A 13,088-nucleotide genomic window follows, 5' to 3' on the forward strand; every position below is an offset into this window, starting at 1 on the left:
ATGCAGACTGCAGGAACAAATCTAAGCATTCAGCTACCTGGTCTTTAACAAAGGAGCCAAATACTTTCACCAGAAGAAAGATAGCCTCTTTTAGAAACGGTGCTGGGAAATCTGGCAATCTGCATTTTGAAGATTGAACCTAGAACTATATTTCTCACCATGCACTAAACTATAATCAAAATGTATCAAAGACATTAATGTTCAATCAGAAATACAACCTGATGGAAGATAAAATAAGTAAAACTTTTAAAGACTAGGCGTAGCTTGACTTTCTGAAGAGAATCTAGGTTGCACAAGAAATAATACCAAAAATCAATAAGTGGGATCAAATCAAGTTAAAAAGCTTTTGCACAACAAAGGAAACCACGAACAGAGTGAAGAGACAACTTACAGAGTAGGAAAAAAAAATTTTGCAATCTACACCTCAGATGAAGGACAAATATCTAAAATAAGTAAAGAACTAAAAAAACTTAACCCTCCCAAACTTTAAGACCCAATAAGAAATGGGCATCTGAAATAAATGGACTCTTCTCAGAGGAAGCAGTGCAAAGGCCAATAAATACATAAAAACCTTCAACATCACTGGCCATGCAAGAAATGAAAATCAAACTAACACTGAGATTCCATCTCACTCCAGAAAGAATGGCTACCATCGCAAAATCAAGCAACAACAAACTCTGGACAGGCTGTGGAGGAAAGTGAACCCTTCCTCACTGTGGGTGGGAGTGACACTGGTATCAGCACTGTGGAAATCAATATGGAGATTCCTCAAAATACTCAAAACATCTTCGCAAAAGAATTAAAGACAGTGTATCACGGTGATATAAGCATACCCCTTTTTATAGCAGCACAATTAGTAACAGCTAAATCTTGAAAGAAGACTCTATGTCTATCAACAGGTGAATGAATAAAGCAAACATGGCATTTATATGCAAAGAAATTCTACTCTGCCAGGAAGAAGGACAAACTTGAGTCATTGTAGGAAAATGAAAGCAATGAAATTGAAACCACAATATTAAGTCAAGTAAATTAGATACACAAGCCCAAATATCCCATGGTTTCTCTTACAGAAGATACTCAATATATAAATAAAGTGCAGAATAAAAGACAGACAATAGGGAAAATAAAGACAAAAAATTTTTTGAGACAGGGTCTTGCTATGTAGTTCAAGCTGGCCTTGAACTCACTATGTAGCCTAGGCTGGCCTCAAACTCACTTCAATCCTCCTGCCTCAGCCTCTGAAGTGCTGGGAGTACAGGCGAGGCCACCACATTTGGCAATAAGATATTATTGTAACCCAGCATTGACAATGTATCTCAAAGTGTATCTTGATTTAGTATAATTGTCTTATGGGATTTTTATGGGAATTCTTGCCTGGTAGTCTGGCTGTTAATCTGTATTTATGATAATTAACTTGATAAGCTCTTATAAAATGAATAAATGAGTCTGATGCTGGCAAAAAAATCAAAGTAATGCAGATTTAAGAAACCATAAAATTACATTGTAATCTATTATATCTCAAAGTTCAATTATTGCTCCTGACTGAGCAGATATATTTCTGTTAGGTACATTACTTAGAGTCAAACAACTTCAGAGAACAATTGAATCATTTTTAACAAAGTTAAAAATAAGCCTACGTGTGTTACAGAAATTTCAACAGAAATACCAACTTCAGAAATGTTTTTCAAAGATAGACTACTACAGGATTGCAAAGATATGTATCTGGTATAGACATGTGAATTAAAGCATTGTCTATGGCACTCTCTGCTGCCCCAACTTCTCTGATATTAAAGGTTATGCAAACATTTGTGGACTCGCAAAATAATTCTGTATCTTTATACTGCAAAATACTCGGATAAGAGAACCTATGGAAAGCCCCTACTTCAGTTGTGTTTCATATGCATTGCTGGCGTTGAGCCTAGGGCCTTGTGCGTGCTAGACAAGCGCTGTGCCACTGAGCCACAACCCAGCCTGAGGTCCTGAGTGTTAACCAGGCACGTGGCTGCCCACAGTAAAGACAGCACTGTTAAATGTGGGGTCCTGAGCAAAGGACATCATTTTTAGTGCCTCAGTTTCTCTGCTCATGTATAAAACTGTGGTAGCAATAACACCCTGTCAGAGTGGTAAGAGGATTAACAGCACTTGGAATAGGGCCTGGTACATGCGATCAGTGATACTCACTTTGAGTTACTATTGGTCTGCAGAGAAAATAGTGGCAGCTGCTCATTGGTACGGCACACATTCTGTGCAGAGGAGCAAAGAAATGTCAGACATTGCCTTGTCGCTGAGATGTTCTCACCAACCCACTCCTATTGTAGGCAGCCTCAGGGAGCAGCAGATGAGGCCCACCTTTCCCTTGTCAGAATCCACTACAGTGGGAGACCTTGCACCCTGTGAGTTACTCCCAGAGAAACCAATCATAAGCTGCAAATACGATAACACTGAAAATACAAATGCGATGTATACGCCTGGCCTGCCCAACATGAATCTCAGCAATGCAGCACACACAAGGCTCTGTGGTTTCTCGTGATTGCAGGTGGGCTAGAAGCTGTGGCTGCCCGCACTGACCAGCACCAGAGGAGGATCACACTAGGTGTCAGAGTGAGATCCTGGGTGTAAAAATAAAGTGACATTTTAATTTCCTAACATTAGGTGAAAATCAATGTCATTTCTTTTAGTTAGAAAAATGCGAAGATAAATAGAATGTTGATGTCATAAAAAATAACCCTGAAAATGCTATTAATTCCTAAAGGTAAGATTGGTAGTTGCCAGGGCAGAGAAAGGAGGATATGTTTGATGAATGCAGAAACTCATTTGGGGAAGATGAAAAACATCTGGAACTGGATGTAGTGATATTTGGACAACAGTATAAATATACTGAAAGCCACCTGAATTGTACCCTGAAAATTGTCAAAATGATAAAATTTGTTGATGGAGACCACTATGAAGCAGGTCGGAGCAGGATTTAATATTAACCAGTTGGCTTTCCTTGTTTACTTGGGAGTTGTCTGAGGCTTGAGCCTTTTTCTTTTTCTTTTCTTTTTTTCTTTTGGTGCCAGAAATCGAACTCAGGACCTTATACTTGCCAGGCAGGCACCTGTGCCACTGAGCTATATCCCTGGCCCTGAGGTTTGAGCCTTTGTCCTTTGATAGGTGGCAGACTCACAGTACGTGAACCCCTATGAGTCACTGGCCCCCAATGAGGCCTGTATTGGCCTTTGAAGTTGGAATGTCTCAAAGGACAAGATAAGGCCACAGCTGAGGACGCTTGGCTCCAATCCCCATTAGCTAAGAGGAGAGGGTAGCTGCAGGCATCTCACTCCTGCAGTGAAGGCCTTCCTGGAGATAACATAGTTCTCCTAAATTAACGTAAGTAGTACATGGAGAATTCCGTACTGGGTTTCCCAAGTCCTGCCCAGATTCCTGCATTTTCTTCAGTATGTCCCTCCTTTATTTGAAAACCTAATAAATATGCACTGCTCAGGGAAGTCTGAATGTCAGCGCAGAGAACCTTGAAGACTGTAATAGGGTTAAATCCCCCTGGAGCCCTAAAATCATTTCAATTGTCTCATTTATTTTAGCCTTCACCATCCACTCACTTGGGAGATTGCAGGCCTCATCAGCCCGCAATAACTAAAGGTTATTAATGTAATATTTGGCGCCCGAACAGGGACTTATAATCCTTGGACTGAAACATCTTGTTCCAAATAAGTAAGTCTACCTAGAGTGGAAAGTGTGGGAGATGGAAAAGGACTTCACAGGATGAATACTTCAGCCGAGATGCCCGGAGAAGAGAGGCAAGAGAAGCATTCCACAAGGGACAGGAGTGAGTCTTCTTGCTGGGGAAAGCCGTTTTTATCCAGGAGTAAAATGAGCCCCAAATTTTCAACCAAAGTGCAATGAAATACACAGTTGCTCCAAGGTTTGTTTAAGTGCTCAGGGGCTTGTGTGCCAACAAAACACCTAACAAAAATATTAAGAGTTGGAAAGAATCTGGCAAAGACACACAGCAGAAGAATAGTCAGTTCCCCCGAGATGTTCTCAACTTGAGAACCAGCTCCTTCAGTTTTAAGTCCGTTGCAGAGCTCACAGTCAATAGTCTGTGATTCGGACAATGCCAAGGAAACAAACAAGCTCCCAGCAGAGGCATCTGCAGCCAAAGCATGTTTTAAAGGGACTGCCTCAGCAGGAGCAGAAACCTTTCAAAAGAACATCCTATGTGGTTCTATCCAGAAACTTACAGGTTTTAAAGGGAAGAGCAGCTGCTAAAGGGGAAATAACTAACACCCTTTCTTGCTTCCCAGTTAAAACTCTGCAAAATGCTAATAATGAGTTTTTTTGTTCATATGCCTGTTGAATTACAAACTCTAGGATTAGATCTACCTGCAACTTGCAGAGTCACTCTTACCGGGAATGAAAAATCATAATGTATATTTTACGTGAGCTGACATCAAGTAGTATCCTAGACTGGTCAGAACCTCCTCTGTCCCTGAAGCCCCCACACCCACCCCAGGCTCCTTGGCAATGAATCTGCAATGCTAGTCTGAAAGGAACTCAAACTTTGTCTGCTTGTAGCAGTTTGAGTGGCCACCAGGCGGCGACATTGTGACACTGCCTATTTCTGTGCCCTGTGTACAATATTTATGCTTTTGTATTAAAACACCCCTGTGTGCTCCCAAGGCCACTTGAGACTTCCCTGTATGTTTCCTTGAGGAAAAAGCTTATATAAAATGCATTTCATTTTAACTATATTGTGTGTGTGTGTGTGTTCAGTGTGGCTGTGTTGCAGGTTTAGCAGCCACAAGACATGGAGTAGTCAGGGTTGTGCCACCACCTGGACAAAGAACCTCACAAAGGACCTGACTAGGGAGACCATGGATTCCTCTTTGAAATGGTAGTGGATGCAGTTATGTGCTCACCCAAAGAAGGTGGTGGGGAAGGGGGTCAGTTGAGAGCAGAAGCTGAGCCTCCAAAGGAAGCAACTTACACTGAGTGAGGGGAGGGGGCCCCGCCCCCAGCGCCAGCTCCTTAGTCAAGGCCTTGTCCTCCAGGCCCTATCATGCAAGGTTTTGCCTTGCTGTCACCTGTTTCGTTAAATTTGGCCACTGCTGATTTGACACCTGGGAAAACCAGGTGTGGCCTTCTGTAAGAGGATGGGGAGTGGAGGGCACTGCGTTCCTGCCTGCCTGAGAGACCAGGGCCCTGCTAGGGGTACAGCCACCCAGTAGGGTAGGGAGGAGACAGAGCCCCGTCTCCTGCTCAGAACCAAGGAAGGAACTCAGTTGGGACCCAGGGCCCTGCTGGCCAAGTCTCCTGGGCTCCCCCCTGCTTCTTCCTGCTGCCTCTGCTTTCTTGTCTGGCAGCAGTGACATAGATTTTAGATCAGAAGAGGGGCTTACCAAACTCTGGTCACCTAGAAAGAGTCAGTACAGTGACCAGAAGCTCAGAGTCTGAACACTGTGGCCAAGAATCCAGCCACATAGACCAGGGCCGAGTATTGCTCCCAGAAACACAGGAGACCCGTAAGATGTAGTTAAAATGCGAGCCCCCATGTAGTAGGCCTGCAGAGGGCCTGAGATTCTGCCTTGCTAACCAGTTCCCTGCTGACGCTGCCACCTGAGCACCACGCCTGAGGGAGCAAGTTCTTCATGGAATCACCTGGGTGCACAGCTGTGCTCACTTACGCACCCACCTGGTGGCCCTGATTCTGAGGCACTTAGCTCTTGCACACCATCCCTCATGCCAGGTACCCATCTGCCTCCCCTCACACTTGGCACAAGGTCATCTGGCTTCCTGGCTCTGCCATGGCCCCACAGATTCTATCCCAGCCTTCTCCCCTCTCAGTGACATGGGAATATTTCCTGGGTTCACCGGGATATCAAGCTGCTATGTCACGGCCACTTCTTGCCTTGGCCTTAGTCCCAGCTGTCTTCCTCAGCGCCCTCACGGGCTTCACAAGGGACCCTCTGGGAGTGGACATGGATGTAGGGACCTCCCTGCCCAAAGAGAACAAATGCTACTTTTCCCACTCCACAGGGCAGGGACCCCCAGTTCCAGAAAACTCAAAATGTCTCCAGACACACCAATGAAACAGTCAGTCGTGTGCCAACAGTGCAGCGTTTTCTTTATTTTAAGGATGCCAGGGAAGGGAGGAGCCCTCGCTGAGAAAGTCTGGTCAGCTGGTGCAAGGCAGCGGGATGTCACCAGAGCAGCCTTCCCAGAGGGGTTGGGGGCAGCAGGGTGCACAGCCAAGGACAGAGGTTAAGGTCACTGGACCGGGAGGGCCCTGCAGGTCTCCTCCTTACTGCAGTGCACAGCTGTGTCTTGGGACCCAAGTGGGGATGCACAGAGGATGGGAGAGCGATTGAGGGCCGCATGCAGTGTGGGACTTTGCTGGGGCTCAGCAGGCTCAGGACCCCCACAGGGTCAGGAGGAGTGGAGCTGGAGGTTTGCCTGCTGTTACAGTGAGCCGCAATCTCTGCTCAGAGGTCAGGGCTTCGTGGAAGTGGGTGTAGGGCATGGAAGAGGAGCGGGAAGAGACACAGACTGTGATGCACCAGGCCAGGGAGCCCACCTAGACATTCACTGTAGTAAGCTCGAGATCGCCAGCCACCTCCAGCTGATTAATGGCTGGCAGGGCCTTCAGGCGGTGGGGGTATTCTAGCAGGTCTTGGCCATCCACGGTCACCTTGTAGCAGTCCTCTTCGCATTTGATCTGGGCCTGGGCAGGGAGGCCTTGCCATTCACACTCCATGCAGAAAGTCCTCAGCCCTCCTGCAGGCTCAGGCCCCTCCTTCCTGGCTCCTTCCATTCCTCCGACCAGCCCCGCACCCGCCCGCACTGAAGGACCTGCTCTTCCTTGAACACCCCGTGCTCTCTTCCCTGGACCTCAGTACGCACTCAGTTCCCAGCCCGCAGTGCTGCTCCCAGCCTGCTTCTCTGCCCTGTGTCAGTGCCAGGCACCTCAGGACCCAGCCCCTCTGGCAAGCCTTCCCTGCCCAACTGGACCCTCCCAGGGACCAACTGCCTCCTCAGGCCACTGGGATAGCAGTGCTGGCCTAGGGCATCTGCGTCCCCCATGTCCACGTCTGGACTCTACAGCAGCAGCAGCAGCCTCCTGACTCCTCCTTTCCCACCGAGGACCTTCTCCAGGAGGCCGTCAGGGTACGAAGGGCAGTGCTCACTCTTCCATCACACTCGCACGCAGGGCACTGTGCTAGCGTGCACAGAGACTACCGTGGCCCATTCCCACAGCTCTCTGAGATCCCAGGATTCTTAGCCCCATTTGCAGAGGAGGAAACGGAGCTGCAAAGACCCAGTGACTGACCCTGGCTGAAGGGCCCTTCCCCAAGGTCACACAGCCACCTATGAATCAAAGGTAGTGTTCCCTGCTGTTGCTCCCCAGTGGCTTCTCATTGCAGTAAAGTCCAAGCTCCCTTCCCAGCCCACACAGCTCTACACCAGTCATTTCCAGCCCAGATTGCAGAGTGCAGTCATCCAGGACATTATTTCTGCCAATCTGATGCCCAGGCTGACAGTCTCCACGGCTGGGTGGAGGACAGGCATCATGCACTTGCCTTCCTTCCTTTTTGTCTTTCTCTTTCCCTTTTTTCTTCCTTTCCTTACCTTCTCCTTCCTTCTTCCTCTTTTCTTTCTCTTTCTGTAGTACCAGGGAATGAACCCAGGGCCTTCACACTGTGCTGCCCTTTTTTATTATTATTATTTTTTACTTTGACTCAGGGCTTAAGACACTAAATTGCCCGAGCTGGGCTCAGACTTGTTGGGACCCTTCTGTACCCTGTGCTGCTATTACAGGTGCATGCGCCTCTGCACATGGCTTTAATATTTGTAAGCCCTGCGGAGGATCCGAGTGTGTAGTCAGGGTGGAGAAGGCCTGCTCATGGTGATCGGGCTGCAGCCACACCCCACCTTTCTCCCCTCACTCTGCACCTTGCAGTGCAGCTCTGGACAGGCCTCTCCCTCTACGGTATCATGGCGCCAAAGTGAGGGACCCTCCACCCCAGGCCTTGTGTGCCTTCTGCTCAGCCTTGTCTTTATCTGTGCTGATCGGCTCATGCCTTGGTCTCCTTGCTCCTCGGCACCTACATCCAGCCCCATGGGTAGGACCTGCTCTCTGCTTCCTGGCTGCAGCCCTGGGCATGGGGCACTTCCTGCACCACACAGGCCCAATCCAAGAGCTGATACATGACTGCTGGGTGAACAAGCAAATAAATGACTGGCTCCTCATTCGTGGGAGTGATGGGCAGCAATGGACCATGTGATCCCTGGCAAGTAACTTATCCTGCGACTTTGTTTGCTAATCTGTAAAAATCAGGTGCTAACATTTGCAACATGGGAGATAGTAATCATAAAATATTAATAGTTTTTGGCACATTCTCTCTCCCTTGGGGCCCAGCCCTTCTATCACATCCATCGGCCCCCACCCCATTCGAGGAACCCTGGCCCTCCTCACCCTTTCTATCCTTGCACCCAGTGAGCTACCCAAGCTCCAGGCTCAGCATCTTACCATGAAGCTGTATCCTTGTCTGAAGGGCATATTGAAGGGCAGATCTCGCTCCTCTGTTCCCCAGCTGCCCTGGATCAGAGTGTTTCAGGCCACAATGTTTTCATCAAAACGAGGGTTCAGGTGGAAGGCGATGTCACTCTCAGTGCACAGGTTGATGTTGAACCTGGGGTGGGCACATCACATGGACCTTCTGTCCCCTGAGTTCTGGTCCAACCAGTCCCACTCATCCCCCACCTCCCTGGAGCCAGGCGGTGGCTCTCTCCTCCCTGAGATCCCTGGAGGTCCTGTCTTACCTCTTAGCATTGTGAGGGACAATGCCTGACACAGTGATGACCTTGTCTGGGTGCAGCCCTCCTGGGATAGAGACATGGTAAGGAAGGGGCTTGATAGCCAGTGATGAAAGCTGTTGGGAGGATGGGCACATGTCAGCCAGTGGCAGCAGAGAACTACCACAGCAACAGGGAATTCTGTACCAATTGTCATGGACTTGGACAGTCAGCAGAGCCAGAAACCATGCCAAAGGGTAGGCCTGGTCTTTCCTGTGAAGCCAGCACATATTTACTTGGTTCATTTATTCAAAAACTAAGGGCAAACTTAGTGTTCCCAAAACAGGGGCCCTTCACTGTCATGGAAGGAACTTTGGCTGGACACTAAAGCATTCTGAGGTGACAAGTGTAGGCCAGAAAATTAGCTCACACTCAAGGGACCATTTTAACATTAAATATTCCTTTTACAAAATTATTATATACATCAATACTATAAAATGTCAGTCAAATTTACAAAGGACCTTGTTGAATTCTGTAAGTCAGAGGATCACCCCAGCTGCCACTACTACTGACCCTGCCATAGGAAACACAATCTCCAGCTGTTCCCCAGGTGCTATTTACATAGGTTTTGAGTTCTGGGCTAGGATCTGGTAGAAAAGAGTAAGGGAAATTCAATGTGGGAGTGTTTTGGCCACACACAAGGTGGAGTACTGCTCCAAGGTGCTCACATCTTGGGGAGGTCAGTACCCTTACGGACTCAGCACAGGTAAACACATGTGCACTGGCTGGGACCCTAGACAGGAATGGATGTATGTGATAACCACCTGTGTAAGAGTGAACCAATAAGGACGCAGGCAGCTCTCGCTCTGCTCAGTTGCCCTCTAATGCTGTGTTCCTGATGTCTGCCTCTGTGTGCTTTCTCTGGGGACCTCACACATGAATGTCCTTCTTCAGCCCCTTGAACCCTGACAGTTGGTGCAGTTGCCAGGAAACAGGGTCAACAGGAGAAAGTGAGTGTCCCCTCCCGCACCTGAAGGTGAAGGGGAGCTTTGGAGAGGAGGGGCCAACAGGTCTCCCCCAGTCTTGCCCTGGTTATCTGCAGTCAGCTTCAGTGCAACTGGGAAGACCAACCTTGATGAGTGGGGCTTGAGGGCACAGCCTGGGGAAAAGTCCAAAAAGCCGAAAAAGTGGAGACCCAAGAAAATTCCACAGCCAGGACTGACTCAAAGCAAGGACCCAAGCCCAACACTGGGCAGTGACAGCCCTGCCCCTCCCAGGAGATGACATAGGAAACAGTCCCAAGGAAATCAGCTGAGGTGGGCAGGGGTGCACAGAAATACAGGCAGGTGGGACGAGAGTAGCCACAGGCACCGGGGTGCCCCTACCAGGGCACAAAGACCTGACAACTGATACTGCAGTTGGTCTAACTGCAGGACAAGGACAGCAACTGTGACAGAACATGCTTGTCACACCAGGAACCCCCATCCCAGTGCGATGGACACAGGAGAGCCTAAGACAGCGCTGGCTGCCAGAGCCACGTTATGGAACACAGGAAATCCCGCCTCCTCCCTAAGCATAAATTCCCATTTCTGGGAGAGGCCCCTGGTATTGCTGCATGACTGCTCTTTGCCAGAAAGTGGCGGTAGAAGAGCCCTTAGTCTGGGGCAGTGGGGCAAAAGGACTGCCCACCTCTACCCATTCCTATACAGCCAAGGAGTCACAGGGACTGGTGAAGCATGCAAAACAAAAGGTGGGTGGCCCAAGCCTTAGTGGGAGCTAAACCACCACACACAGACTATGGGACCACGAAAGGTCAGACGGTGCCAGATATGGACAAACATGTTGGCTGCAGGCTTAGCAAAGAGAAAGGGAAAGTCCCACTGTGAATCGGGCATTCATGGTGTGGATCCAGGGTGCAAATCACTGGCAGTGGGTGCAGGGAGCCTGCACGAACCTGGGTTTCGGCTGCAGCCCCAAGGCAGCTACAATACAATGACACTCAAGCTGAGCACCACCAGGCATGCAGACCGGCGGAAGACACTGACATTCCCGCTGACCACCTCTGTGACAAAACAGAGAGGGCCTCTGGTGGCACCTAACAAGCCACAGGATCTGCTGATGACAGAAAAACTGGGACAGCTGACTTTGCTCTCAGTGTTGCCAGAGCTGAGCCAGGCCCTGGGCTCAGGCAGCAGGAGCTCCAGGCTGTCGAAGGCTCAGTGCCCTTCTGATGTGCATGATTCCCCTGTTGCTGCATATATACTGGGGTGGAGAAACTGACTGGTGCCCTGCTCAACACCATGCAGGGTGAATTCTGCTTGCAAATTCTTATGGGAAAAGCTGCAGTCTGAGGATGTCCACACCATGCACCAGTATCGACTGCCTGAAGGTAGTGAAGAAAGGTTACATACTGGAAATTGGAAAAAGCATGGGTCCTACACCTTGCACCAGCCCTTCACTGTGGCCCACACAGAAGACAGACAGGTCCTGAGGAATGACTATAAAATCTCACCCTGATGCTGGCAGTCAGGACCAATGTGCCTTCACCCAGGCAGGCAGGAGGTGGATGTTCCAGATGTTGCCACAAGGCTATTCACATAGCTCTACTGTGTGTCATGGCCTGGTGCCTAGAACCTGGCCACCCGGGCCAAGCCACACTCTATGTCTTTGTTTCGTACTTTGATGATATCACATTAACCTCTGATTGCCTTGCAGATTTGAAAGCTGCCATGCACAGTCTGAAGGAAGCTGTGATGGCCTCGGGTGGGCCGTGAACGAAGACAGGGTCGAGGGAACTGGCTTGTCTGTCAAATTTTCTGGGTGTTATTTGTTCTCATAAGACAAAAATAATTCCCAATGCAATTACAGATGACCTGGAAGGGAATGATATGGCTGACAGACAGCACAGGCTGCTTTTTAGGACTCAAAGGGGGCAGTTGCATAGGTGCCAGCCCTATGAGTCAGAGACCTGACCCTGTCATTTATCCTAACAGTCAGTGTGGATGACCTTGGATTTGACTGGGGCATATAGCAAAAACAGGGACAGTGGAAGCACCTGGTTGGGGTTTGGTCATAGTTGTAAAAAGGGAGCTGAGGGCTGGTATTCCCTGATTGGGAAACAGTTAGCAGCCATGTCCACTGCTCTGCATGCCTGGGAGGGATCACAGGACAACAGATGGTGGAAGTACAGACAAAATACCCAGGAGAGTGTGGAGTGTGGACAACCACAGCCGGTCCCAGGAGTGGAGTGGCACAAGCCCTACTCTCACAGTGGGGCTCTGAATGTCTTTTGTTGCTTTTGCTACCTTGTGGGCATGAGGAACTGTTTCCCTCTGTGATGCCCCTCTGCCAAGCCACCCTGCCTTAGAACCAGCCAATCATGGACTGAAACTTCTATAAACTATGAGTTAAATAAACCTTCCCTCCCTCAACTTGTGGGTGTCAGATATTTTGTCCCAGCAAGGAGAAAAGTAACTAAGACAATAGCGCAGGCACCCAGTGGGAGGTGAGTAAGCCAGTGTCAGATACCTGAATGGCATTGATGAGCACCTCTAGTCCAGTACAGGACTGAGTGGGTGAGAAGCCATGGAGCAGGATGAGCATCAGGATGAGCTCCTCTGGCATTTCTACCCTCCTCTGGGTCTCTTGGCTTCTCCTACCACCAGCCCCTGCCACCCAGTCCTCTCCTCAGAGACCCACAGCTGCTTCCCCTGGATGTGCAGCCAGCTCACACCTGGCCAGCTCCAAACTCACCTGCTGTGAATTTTTCTGGGGATCCATCTTTCATGCACGTGTGTTTCCACCACGGCCTTTCACACCAGCTCAGCTGCCTCTGCTCAGAGCTGGACTTTGCAAGGCCATATAAAGCAATGCATTTGGCAGCTATTCAAGGGGGAGAGGCTGAGAGAAAAGGAACTGGGTGTGACAAAAAAGACAAGTGCTGGGGAGATGGCTGTGGATAGGATGTGGAGGTAGGGAGGGATGTGGGCAGTCCCAGCCTGAAGACTCTCTTTACTTTTTCCTTAAGTGTATCACCCAGAGACCAACATTTAGTTCATAAAGATCCAGATTACATTATCATGGGCAGCTAAGTTAGATGGAAATTAATATACAGTGAGAAAGGACCTGGGCTGTCAAGGAAATCAGCAGAAAAAATAAAAACATCAGAATTGTGGCTGGAGGTGTATCTGAAGCAGACCAGGTCTTGAGATAAAAATCCAACAACCAGGCTTACAGGCCTGCACTAAGGGATGAGCAGTAACTTGCTGTTTTATCAGGTTAATATATATCCCATA

At 48.8% G+C, this 13,088-nt stretch overlaps 1 long non-coding RNA gene across 1 annotated transcript; it reads right to left on the minus strand.

Annotated features, from left to right (window-relative positions):
* Positions 1 to 6,101: 6,101 nt before the first annotated feature.
* On the minus strand, positions 6,102 to 12,633 carry LOC106146494. The gene is made up of 4 exons (XR_001230950.1): positions 12,547 to 12,633; positions 8,821 to 8,930; positions 8,528 to 8,690; positions 6,102 to 6,721 (listed from the first exon to the last, which is right to left on the minus strand). It is a non-coding gene; the product is annotated as an uncharacterized LOC106146494 (long non-coding RNA).
* Positions 12,634 to 13,088: the final 455 nt, after the last annotated feature.

The sequence above is a fragment of the Chinchilla lanigera genome, unplaced genomic scaffold, assembly GCF_000276665.1.
Source record: "Chinchilla lanigera isolate Chin_1 unplaced genomic scaffold, ChiLan1.0 scaffold00080, whole genome shotgun sequence".
NCBI lineage: Eukaryota > Metazoa > Chordata > Mammalia > Rodentia > Chinchillidae > Chinchilla > Chinchilla lanigera.